This window comes from Mobula birostris, chromosome 32 (genome assembly GCF_030028105.1).
Source record: "Mobula birostris isolate sMobBir1 chromosome 32, sMobBir1.hap1, whole genome shotgun sequence".
NCBI classification, from domain to species: domain Eukaryota; kingdom Metazoa; phylum Chordata; class Chondrichthyes; order Myliobatiformes; family Myliobatidae; genus Mobula; species Mobula birostris.
The window spans coordinates 21,403,341-21,416,428 of NC_092401.1; the positions used below are offsets into that span (position 1 = coordinate 21,403,341).

The following is a 13,088-nucleotide window of genomic DNA, read 5'->3' on the forward strand; positions in this document are numbered from 1 at the left end:
CCAGCATAATGTGGCACTGCCTCAGAGGATAGAACAATTGGGTGAAGATGACCCATAGGAAAAGGATTTAACACCATATCAGATCCTGAAGAAAGTACAACCGCTGAACTCACAGAGAAACTCCAGGACTAACAAGGACAAACTCTAAGGTGAGAACTCGGAAAACAGGAAGGAGGCCATGAGTTTAAGCAAAAGTGGTCAAGATGCCAGTGCTTGTCCACTGTTTTTGAATGAATCCAAGTTTACTTTTCACTAATTTTCAACAGCAATAAAACTGCAAATTCAGAACAAGAGGCAAATCAAATTTTGGTAAGTGTGTGAAAGGTTACTGTAAAAAGATGGGCTCTGGATTTGAGGTTACAATCACATCAACCACAATCAAAATGCAAAGCAGCTTTGAGGGGCCAAGGAGCCCATTCTCGCGCCTAATATATGTTTGGATTAATGGTCCTGAGATTAGTTTCCACCATGCAAAAGATTGTTACAAGTAGCCTGCAGCTGGCCCATATATAGAGAGATATATATAGACAGCATACAAACAGATGGGACTAGTTTAAATTGGCATCGTGGTTGGCACAGACATCACAGACCCCAAGGCCTGTTCCTATGCTGTACTGTTCTATGTAAGGTGTTTGCAAATGGAGAAATATTATCCCTGCTGTACAGCTTACAACGTACAAAGGAGTTTATATAATTGATTTAAGAAAGGATATCATCACAACACGGGCAGAACAGTAAAAGTTCATTGGGTTGATTCCTGGATGAATGGCTTGCTCTCTTCTGCTCTGTGGTAGTGTGCCACTGAGTTGCTCTTAATATTTTATCAAAAGCAATGTATATTAAACAAAACTTTATACTTTGGTACAATAGTAAGTACACGCTACAGCAAATCTTCCAAATAGCTACCCGATTTACTAACAAATCCTTCCAAAGGACCAAGATTCTATCAAATAATAGAAAGGAAAGACAACATTTGCGGACAAACTCATTATACACGTCTGTACAGTTAAGGATAGTTTGTCATGGATATCCTCCCCCAGTTATACTCAATGCAACTTCTGTCAAATAAGCTGCTCCTAACAAATTACCTGGCAGAGATCCAGCATGGCTGACTTCGACTTTAGGAGAAGTAAATTCCGAAGAACAGTTTTTCATATTTTTAATTCTGAAACAGCAGAGTCTTGATAGTAATATTGAAGATGCATAGAATTTATCAATAGGCTTAATAAGTATCCAAGAAAAATTACACGCCGCAGCAAGCCATGTTTATTAGGGCAACTCCTGAAAACTGCAATAGGTACTGAAACTATCTGTAACTTCAAGCCCTGTATTTCCCTCACTATCAAGACAGGACATCAACCAGTTTCAAACTGCAGCACAGAAGGAAATGCCAAATACAAAACAAGATAAGACATACCTGAAAATTAGGTACTGAACTAGTGAAACTGCAACACTGCCAGGACCAATGCTCTGTTATGCTGCCACGTGTAATCGTGAGTGGTGTGATGTGAGCAGCATTAAATTTCGATTGCCTGGTAGCACTCACATCTACAGTGATGAAATGCTTTGAGAGGTTGCTCAGGCTATACTGAACTCCTCCCTCAGCAAGGACCTGGACCCATTGGAACTTACCTGATCACCACAAAAGGTCAATGGCTCTTCACATGGTTGTCCACCTGGACAACACAAACACCTGTGTCAAGATGCACAATCTTGACTGAGAAGTTGCAGAACCTGGGCCTCCGTACCACCTCCCTCTGCAACTGGATTCTCAACTTCCTAACTAAAATCTGTGTGGATCGGTGTTAACATCTCCTCCTCACTGCCGATCAACACTGGTGCACCTCAGGGGTGTGTGCTTAGCCCTCTGTTCTCCTCTCTATACCTATGACTGTGTGACTACGCATAGCTCAAATACCATGTATAAATTTGCTGATGGTAAAGTCTCAGGTGTTGATGAGAGGGCGTACAGCAGTGAAAAATGTCAGCTAGTGGAGTGGTGTTGTAGCAACAACATGGCACAACGTCAGTAAGACGAAAGAGCTGATTGTGGACTTCAGGAAAGGTAAGACGAAGGAACAGATACCAATCCTCAGAGAGAAGTGGACAGAGTGAGCAGTTTCAAGTTGCTCGGTGAAAAGATCTCTGAGGATCTAGCCTGGTCCCAACATGTAGTTATAAAAAAGGCAAGACAGTGCCTATACTTCATTAGGAGTTTGAAGAGATTTGGTACGTCAACAGATGCACTAAAAAAAAACTTCTATAGATGTACCGTGGAGAGCATTCTCATTGTCTGGTATGGGGGAGCTACTGCACAGGACGAAAGAAGCTGCAGAGGGTTGTCAATTTAGTCGGCTCCATCTTGGGTATTAGCTTACAAGGTACCCAAGGACATCTGCAAGGAGTGGTGTCTTCGAAAGGCAGCGTCCATTATTAAGGGCCTCCAGCACCCAAGGCATGCCCTTTTCTCACTGTTACAATCAGGTCGGAGGTACAGAAACCTGAAGGCACACACCCAGTGATTCAGAAACAGCTTCTTCCCCTCTGCCATCTGATTCCTAAATGGACATTGAACCTTTGGACACCATCTCACTTTTTAAATATATATTATTTGTTTTTTGCACCATTTTTAATCTATTCAATATACGCATACTGTAATTGATTTACTTTATTATTTTTTTCCTTCTATATTATGTATTGCATTGAACTACTGCTACTAAGTTAACAAATTTCATGTCACATGCCGGTGATAATAAGCCTGATTCTGAATTAAACTCATAGGGAAAAACAGCTCTGAGAACACACTCATCCTCAACGATAGTAGGCTGTAATATAGAGGTGCTGAAGGCTGAAGCATTTATAATAATTTACAATGAGAAATGCCAAATCAACGATCTAGCTTTAAGATCACAGAAGCCAGTCTTCAGCCAATTCAATTAATTCCACATTAATATGGTACAGTAGAGTATGGAGAGCTATGGTCTGGGTGCAAGTCCATCGGATCAGGTAGATTAATGGTTCGGTACAGACTGTATGAGCAGAAGGGCCTGTTTCTATGCTGCAGTGTTCTATGACTCTGTTGCCATATTGCACTGTGGAACTAATGTAATGCTAGACAAGCTGTTTCAGTACAGTTACAACAATGGCAGCCAACTAAATTATTCAACTATGCCATACTCATAAAAAGGTAAATGCAGTTTGGCCTATTACCATCTACCTCATCTATCCACACAAAAAAAAACATTTTCACTCTTTAAATATAATTCTCAGGTTTTTCTTATCCTACTTCTTTAAGGCTAGAGTGCTGGGCAGGGCAGGTCCCACCACCTTACCGTTAACTCATTAAACAAAACAGTTTCACATGGCCCAGTAAGCCATTTTGATAACCTACTGCAGACATTCCTTCCGTTCTGCATAGCCCTCTCCCATCTTTTCTCCTACTGTAAACCAACTAGTGTTTCTCCTTTACAGTTATGAAAGGTCACAGACCTTTGCTCATTCCAGAGATACTGGCTGTCCAACTGTGTTTATTAACCTTTCAAATTATGAACTATCACTTACTCATTGATAACTTGCTCAATAATGAACAGTTACTCCCCAGGTCAATCAGGTCCACACTTTAACATGGGTCAAAGGACCAAATTCCAGGAGATGAAGTTGGGAATAAATGTTCTTAACATTAAGGCAACATTTGACTGATTACAACACAAAGCAGCTCTCAGTCAATGGGTATTGAGGAAAATACTCCAATAGTTAGTGTAAAGCCCTGGCAAAGGTTTCAGTGCTAATGTAATGGTTTCTCTGTAGCAGCAGTGTGTTTGGGTTCTGACTAGAGATAATGGGGGCTTTGGAATGTGCAGCGTTCAATGAGGGGCGTGGTCTTCCTTCTTGTGTGCCTGAGAGTGAGGGATTCGGGGGCTTTTGTTCAGCAGAAGATGGAGAGAGAAGAGGCCAGAATGGAAAGGTTGTTGTGGACTGCAGGACTGAGTGGACATGGAATGGGGTCGGGAGTCAATGATGCCCAGGGGGAACCAATGGAGATCAAACGGACGGGAAAGTTGTGAGCTCCAACGTGCACATTAGACTCGTTCATTAAAATGGGCCCTTTTTTTTTTCTTTACTAACCCTCTAGTCAAATTAATTATAAAGCTAAATCATTTAATTGCATAAGGTGTACTGTTCATTATTTCGTGGTACTGAGTTAGTATCCGCCCTTATCTCTCTGGCGAATAAATGGGGAAGTCCCTGCTATGGTAGGCTCCGCCTATTCTCTGGAATTACGCCCACCCGGGAAGAGGAGTATGAGACTTGGGCAGAGCAGACCTCTCAGTTGCTAGATGAGAGGCAGTGCTCTGATGACACAAAGCGACAGAGATTGGTTGAAAATTTGAAGTGAGGACAGATGCCAATCCCCGAACATATCCTGACCTCATCAAAATTGGATGCCACAGGCAATCAGTGGTTGGCAGCATTGTCTCCCTATGATTTTAGCCTGAAGTACCAGCGGGGAAGCAGGAACATTGATGCTGATGCTTTGTCCCGACGTGGGTATGAGCGGCTGGACAGGGACGAAGAGGGGGACAGCTTTCCTGCTCTGGGGGTGAAGGCTATGTGGTCAGTTTGCCATCACAGTGAAGGCAGACGGAAAACAGGGGCAAGAACAAGCAGCCTCTGATGGTGCCATTCCACAAGTTTACCGTAACCTGACTGCTCTGAAGACAAATCAGTTGCCAGAATTGAGTTCTGGGGAAGTGGCAGCGGCCTCAGCAAGATGACCCAGGCATCAGTACCATTTGGTCAGTGGTTGTAAAGGGAGACATGTCTCAGGTGGAGAAGACAGAACACGCCACGGTGCTTCCATTACTGAGAGAGTGGCCACGGCTGGAGTTGAGGAACCAGATCCTATACAGAGTCACGTCACCTCCGGACTGACCTTGGTGTTCCCAGCTGGTTTTGCCGGAGAAGTATCGGAGGATTGCGTTGAAGTCACTTCATGATTCTGGATATTTGGGGGTTGAAAAGACCTATGGATTGCTCAGAACCAGTTTTACTGGCCCCAAATGAAGCCGGAGGTCAAAGGACACTGGAAGTTGTGCATTCGCTGCATACGGCAGAAGACACTGACTATGCAGGCAGTTCCCTTGTCCCATTTGCAGAGGGCAAGGCCCCTGGACCTGGTGTGTATGGATTTCCTGTCAATAGAATCTGATGCCAGCAACACGGCAAATGTTTTAGTCATCATGGATCACTACACCAGATATGCACAGGCTTTCCCTACCAAGGACCAAAGGGTGTTCACGATGGCCTAAGTGTTGTGGGAGAACTATTTTATTTATTATGACCTCCCCAGGCAGATTGATAGTGATCAGGGATGGGAATTCCAGAGCAGGCTCATCCACGAGTTACTGGGCATGCTTGGAGTTGAGAAGTCAAGGACCACCACCCATCATCTTCAGGGTGATCCCCTACCCGAGAGGTTTATCAGACCTTGCTGGACATGCTCGGGGCCTTGGACATCAACAGTAGATGATTGTTACTGATCATCCCAGATCCAAGACTTCACTGCAGAATCTCCTCACTGAACCTTTGGACAATTCATCAATGATCTTGCTTTAGTTTCAGAAATGAGCAGGTTAAGTGATGATTGTGCAATACTGAATTCCATCAGGAGCTTCTCAGCATATGAGACTGCCTGTCAAGCAGCAAAACCTAACCAATACTCAGGCATACCTTTACACCAAAGGCACAGGAAACAATTCAAAACAACAGTTCACAAGGACAATTTGGAATGTGCAGTAAAAGCTGGCCTTGCCAATGATGCCAACAATGATAGTCTTCATCGTGAGGAATTGATTACAGGAGCAAAAACTCTTACTGTAATCATATAGCCCTTCATGAGACTGCACCTGGTGCACTGTATACAATTACTGTCATACACAAAAAAAAATTTGCCTTCGAAATGTATAAAAAAATTACTGACTGATTCTTTGGATGCTATTTCAAAAGCCACTGAATACCTATTATTCAGGTTTCAGAAGACTGATACGAATTCTCACTGAATGATACAAAGCAGAATAGCGGTTAGCATGCCGCTATTACAGTTCAATTCCGACATCACCTGTATGAGAAAGATGAGGAGTAGACTTAAAAGGTGGGGCAAGGAGAGGGTGATCAGTAAAACCAGGAAGGGAGAGGGGTGAAGTAAAGAGCTGGGAAGTGGGAAGTTGATTAGTAAAAGAGCTACAGGGTTGGAGAAGGGGGAATCTAATAGGAGAGTACAGAAGGCCATGGAAGAAGGAAAAGGGGAAAGAGTACCAGAGAGAGGCAATGGGCAGACAAAGAGATAAGGTGAGAGAGGGAAAAGGGGATGAGGGGGATAATCAGAAGTTCAAGTAATTAGTGTTCGTGCCATCAGGTTGGAGGCTACCCAGGTGGAATATAAGGTGTTGTTCCTCCCACCTAAGTGTGGCCTCATCACAACAGAAGAGGAAGCCATGGATTGACATATCAGAATGGGAAATGGAATTAAAACAGGTGGCCACTGAGAGATACTGCTTCTTCTGGCAGACAGAACGTAGATCCTCAGCAAAGCAGTCTCCTAATCTACGTCGAGTCTCACCAATATACAGGAAGCCACACCAGGGTTCCGGACACAGTACATGACCCCAACAGACTCACAGGTGAAGTGTCGCCTCACCTGGAAGGATGTTTGGGGCACTGAATGATAATGAGGGAGGTGGTGTAGGGGCAGGTGTAGCATTAATGCCCATCCCTTTTCACCATTCCCCCCTCTCACTTTATCTCCTTGCCTGCCCATCACCTCCATCTGTTAGTCCATCCCCCTTTTCTTTCTTCCATGGCCTTCTGTCCTCTATTAGATTTTTCCATCTCCAGCCATCCTTTCACCAATCAACTTCCCAGCACTTTACTTCACCCATCCCGGTTTCAGCTATCACCTTGTGTTTCTCCCTCCACCTTTTAAATCTACTCATCTTTTTCTCCAGTCCTGCTGAAGGGCCTCAGCCTGAAACGTTGACTGTACTCTTTTCTATTGATGCTGCCTGGTCTGCCGATTTCCACCAGAAGTGAGTGAGTGAGTGTGTTGCTTGTACATCTGCAGATTTCCTCTCGTTTGTATATAAAACTCCTAAGTGGTTTGACAGGGCTAGTATGTTTCCTTGATAGGAAGGCATGTTACACCACTGTGCTGCACTTATGATTCAGCCATGTTCTTGATGAATGTCAAGGGGGGCGGGGGGGGGGAGTAGGAAAAAAGCTTCTTCCTTCTTCCCCATTCCTGAAGAAGGGCCTCAGTCCAAAACTTCAACAGTTTATTCATTTGCATGGATGTGTTCTTCCAACATTTTGAGTGTTGCTTTCGAATTCCAGCATCTGCAGAACTTCTCATGTATGATTTGCTGCTCCACTGTGAAGTCTCTTCGAAGGATGCCTATCATGAAGAAGTTTAAAATCTTCTCTTTGATGGGACTATCCCTCACTGCTCTCCCTTTGTGATCTCTGCTGCTCTCCAACTCATCGACCATGTACTCACTCAGGCTCTCTACTACAGCCACATATCCTTCCCGCAAAGTTGTCTTCATTTCTCGCATCTTCCCCCTTCCTGTCCAGTAATGAAGACAAGCCTTGGCCTGAAATTTCAACTGTTTATTTATTTCCATTGATGCTGCTTACCCTGCTAAGCTTTTGTGTGCGTTGCTTTGCATTTCCAGCATCTGCACAATCTCGTGTGTTTATGAACAGCTTCTTCCTGTTCCTTTGTTATACTGATTGGTGTGCTATTTAGCACCATTCCACAGTGTGTTTAGTCCTCTAGTCTAACAAGCACATATTCCTCTGAAGCAGCCTGCAGCAGGAACCTAGCACTAAAGGTTGATTTATACTTGTGAGTAGGGGCTACGCCATAGCGAGCATGCGTAGTTGTGTCTGCACCGCTCTGCAATACACCACCAAAACGCTAATTGGTGGTGGGGTTTCTATGCAACTGTGTTGAGTTTCTTCGTGAGAGACATGGACAAGGAAATGCATTTCAAATATTTTCGGATATCGGCAGGTAGATTTGACGATTTGGTTCATCGTCTCCAACCATTTATTTCGCATCAGTGTACAGACATGGCGGAGAAAAGTAACCAGAAATGCGTAGGAGGAAATGCGATGCTACCAAGCAGACCAATCACCGTTGTCGTGGCCTGCGTCGCTGTGATGCATGAGTTAACTTTTGGCAAGGTGCACATCACCCTACAGTGTAGGGTACGCGGTACCTACGGCGTACATTTGATGCAGAAGTATAAATTGGGCTTTATGCTGTGCTGCCAGTGTTCAGTGGCAGCTATAGTTTTTTTTAACCATTGAGAAATCTACAAGCTTGGAAAGTTATGTAGTCGAACAAAGAGGGGGTGGGAGACAGCCGGTTCCATGAAATCCCAGACTCAAAGGGCCGTTAGGTTTTCAATCTCAAATTTCACCACTGAGCAGCTATCCGGTGTATACAATGCCCAGATATCAAAGACTGAGGTTGGCAAAGGATTAAAACAGAATATATCATGCACAGAGCCTTAAAATAGTGTTACAAGGTTCACTAACGATCAGTGATGTCTTCTAATAACGTTAGAACAGGTTGAGCACCCCCTTATCCAAAATGCTTAGGGCCAGAAGAGTTTTGCATTTTTTGCGCATTTTGGAATTCTTACATCTGGATGACTTGGGGATGGGACCCGATCTAACACAAAATCATAAAGCTTAAACATATACTCTGAAGGTAGCTTTATATAATATTTTTTAATAGCTTTCACTACCTCGGCCATCCAAATGAACAGTCAGTGGCTGTTTGACATCACCATCATACACAACTCTGAATTTGGTAAGCGATCACACATGTACTCATGCAGTCGTTCAGTGTTAAATTTTCTATCGGTGATGATCTTGGCAAATAATGAATTCCTCTACTGCTTCATGATGCTTTATCACTAAAATCCTTCAAAAATTTAATGTTATGCCTGTTCTGCAATCAGCCTGCTGAATCACCTTCAATTTTCAGTTTTCACGATAGATCTTTGCTTGTTTTATGAGCAGTTCTCAGAACTGTGTGGTATACAGAGACCACAGCATCAACTGGGAATCTTCCCAGAACCATGTGGAATATCCCATTTGTAATGTTCTGTCAGCGCTCAAAAATTCCAGATTTCGGAGGTTTTCAAATTTTGGAATTTCAGATAAAAGGTCCTCAACCTGTATAAGCAAGAATATTCATAGCAACTTCAAGGAGTGCTTCTTCGGTATTGATGGATCACAGGATTCCAAATCAGATTTTGAAAATTCAGTGGCAAAACTCTGGGGTAGGGAAAAACAATTTGTACTGAAATAAGATCTACATGAGATCTACAATACCTAAAGTAACACTCACCACTCGCTATGCAGCAGCCCTGGAGCATTAAGTTAACTTAACTACGACCCAGGGTTTCAATAGCGTAATAAAATACAGCATAAGCAAACTGGAAAGTGGCCATCAGGTTGCAGTCAGAAAAGAAAAATGGATTTACTCCAAGACATCTCCATTGGCACATAGAGCAGGTAGATGAACTATAGTACTAAATAAAAAGGCAAGAAAATAGGCCTATCCCATATAGGAAAATAGGTCCTTGCAATATCAGAAACATTCAATTCCGCAGTCCTCTGCAACCAAATGGCTCAGTGCTAATAACTAGGATGTGGAAAATGAAACTGATAGTTGTTTACCAGTTCAACTACAACAGGACAAGCACAGACAAAAGGGGTCAGACTAGGATTATCAACATGGTACCATCTTTCTGTTCTCCTCCAATAAGGAAATTGAATCTGGAAATTAGGATTTAACTCCTCACCAAACATTGGACACAAGAAACAGAATCCAGTCTAGGACTCCAAGAAAGCTGGTAATCATGGGAACCAATTACCTTATGTCTAAATGGTTAGCATATAATGCAAGCTGTGAGTAATGTATTTGCAATTAAGAGTAAATATACATTTCACCAGTTGTCACTGGTATCTCCAATACGTGAAATTAAGCACAATACAAACCTTGACTACCACAAGATAGGCCAAATGTATTAATCCTAATTCCTCTATGTCTTATTGTTTTAAATTCAACATGGGGCAGTAATTAGAACACCTCAGACATCCCACAAAACATATTTCACCTCAACCATGTTGGTGCCAAGGGCTACGTGAGGTCAGCCACCCATCAGATAACCGTCCACTCAAAAAGAGTCAGAATGTTCTATTCAGCACCTACTTCTAGATCCAGGACCTGAAACATTTGACAGATGCAGTTTAACGTTTTCCAGCATTTTGCTCTTATTTCCTATTTCCAACATCAATAATCTTGACTTTCATTTCCTAAACTTCCTAGCTGTCAACACGGAACCACTCCCGCCGATGCCATTGCACATGCTTCCTTAACGCAAAAAGCATACAACTTTCCCAGCAGAGCATTTCCACAGTACCCATTATCTTCTCTTGACTGTTGCCACTTCACTACAGAATGGGTAATTTACTACAGCCAATATACCAGCACAGTTTACAAAAAGTGTGAACATCCTTTGGGCACTCACTTGATCATGGGGAGAGTGGAGTTATGGTTATGGAGCAGTACAGCACAGATCTATTAGTCCGGCTGACCTGTTTTCCTGCCTAGTCTCTTCAAACCACATCCAGACCGTATCACTCCATACCCCTCTCATCCATTTGCCTAACAAAACTTCTCTTGAATGTGCAATCTCCACCTAGGGTTAAGATCAAACAAGTTCCTGGAGTTAAAGGAGAAGTGTTAACGGCTGTACTAACCTTACAGAAACCAGGAAGGACAAGTTGTATCAAAATTTTGCAAAAGTGGATTTTAGAAATTACATTAAGATTAGCTTTATTTGTCACATGCACATCGAAATATACAGTGAAATATGTCACTTGTGTCAAATCAAATCAGCAAGGATTGCACTGGGCAGCCCACAACTCACTAGCTCTAACCATTCCTCTCTGGAAAGGAGGAGGAAACAGGAGGACCCAGAGGAAACTTCTGCAGTCATATGGAGAACGTAAACTCCTTATAGATGGCAAGAATAGAACCTCAATCTTACAGCTGCTATTGTAAAATGTTGCACTTTTGTTAGTGCAATTTGTTTTTTCCACTTACAAAGCAAAATACATACATTTTTGTAATTACATCTTGCTTCTGACACATTTCTGAGAACGTATTTCAGACTTTTGCTGAATTTTGCTATTAAGTGAATCTCAGAAATTTAACACAAACTCCCAAATTATCCTACCTTGCCACGCAAGCTTCACACCATCTGAATGTCAAAGTAGTTCAGTAAAACTCAGATAATTTGCTAGTCCGGGTTCAGTATCCAGTTGACTTTTGCTGAACTGCCTTCCCACTTGCTGGGGTCCCAGTTAAGCTTACCTGGTTCAATTAAATTCACATAGCTCGCTGGAATATTTTTATAAGGCAAAGCATTTTAATATGAATTAAATTTGCAGTTTGGTATTAACAGAAATAGCATACAGTACCCCAGAAAATCTGGCAGGCTGACACCAAAGATCCACGTGCATCAGACTATCAGAGCTTTATGGTGGTTTCCTTTCCAAGACATCGTTGGGCTATAAACACATTTTCTCATTGTCTATTTCAAATACCTAATTGTAATTTCCCTCCCAGTGCATTAACTAGAAAAAAAACAAATGTTTTCCAAATAATTCCCAGAAATAAAAATGAGATTAAATGTGAAATTAAAAAATGCTTTTTACTGATATTGGAGAATTCTGAGAAAAAAGTCTCATAACTTTTCAAAATGAGCAATGTGAACAAATTCCAGCCTTATTCTTCCAGAGCCTATAAATAAATATTAATTGCTAATGTTAGAAATTCTCAGCTCTGTTTTATCATTTTTGGCAGATTAATAACAGATGGTTAAAATATCACAATATCTGAGGCAAAAATAGAAACCAAAGCCAAAAAGGATCTGATTACTAATTTCCAAGAAAAATTATTCAGCTCAAAATAGGTACACCAGTAATTTCACTGCACTCGGGTCTTGCCACCTTGCATCACTCCCACCAATCAATAGTTCCTGTTCACTTTCAATTTGCAAAGTCACAAGTGCTATTTCTCTTAACTATTCAATGCAGTAACACATTGCACATACTTGCTAAAATGCAATCTGCAACAAAACAACCAAAACGTACATGCTAGTAATTTTATGGCAGAGGAGAGGAGCACATGTTTGTAGGGCCATTGCAACATTAAAGTATTGGATGATAAAATGCAAGACCAAAGTGAAGATTAACAGTTTGGCCCGTTCTGTCAGACTGATAAAAGAGGAACAAGGCCTATCAATTGTGGAGCACAGATAACAGGAAGGATATTTTGGAGGGAACTGAAGCTTTCACCAGAGTTGTTGTATTTCAGCTCTTTACACTTTCAGGTGTAGAAAGTGGAGAATAGTCAGATTTCTCTCATATCATTTGAAAGGAAATCGCTGAGCTTCCAATCATTTAGGTAACCAGGGCTAGAGAAGAGATAAAATCTTTTGATGTTATAAGGAGTCGTGCTAAAATTCAAAGCAAAGCAGTGTTCATCAATCCTCAGGGACTTCAAAGAACTGAAATTCAAAAAAATTCACAAAGAGCTGACAAAAGGTCCAAGACTATCAGTATGACAACCTCCATCCTAATAAGGAGCATCCATGACATAGGACCTGTAATCATAGATCACTTCAATTACATAACAGAGATCAAAATGAAACTTGGAATCTTTGGGTCACTGACGTGTACTGGCTTAGATTAACAGCAAGGAAAGGTGACTGTCAGGTGATGAAAGCTATCATCAGACAGGCACAAACTTGGGAAAAATTAGGTGGTTTATTAGTTTATTTTGTAGAATATCTTCAGAAAATCATTTAGCAACTTTCTTTGAATTTCGAGCTCAGTAGTGTCAAAGGAAAGCACATATTCCAATAGTTCAAAGCTGACAGAAATACTAACCAAGTAGCCCTGAACATGAAAAAAAATCACTATCACTTCATCTATAAAGTTGG

The 13,088-nt window shown here is 41.9% G+C and overlaps 1 protein-coding gene across 7 annotated transcripts in view; it reads right to left on the reverse strand.

The window, feature by feature from the left end:
- Window positions 1–13,088, reverse strand: part of brd4 (bromodomain containing 4) — a 176,369-nt gene that overhangs the window by 113,853 nt on the left and 49,428 nt on the right. The window lies entirely within an intron of this gene.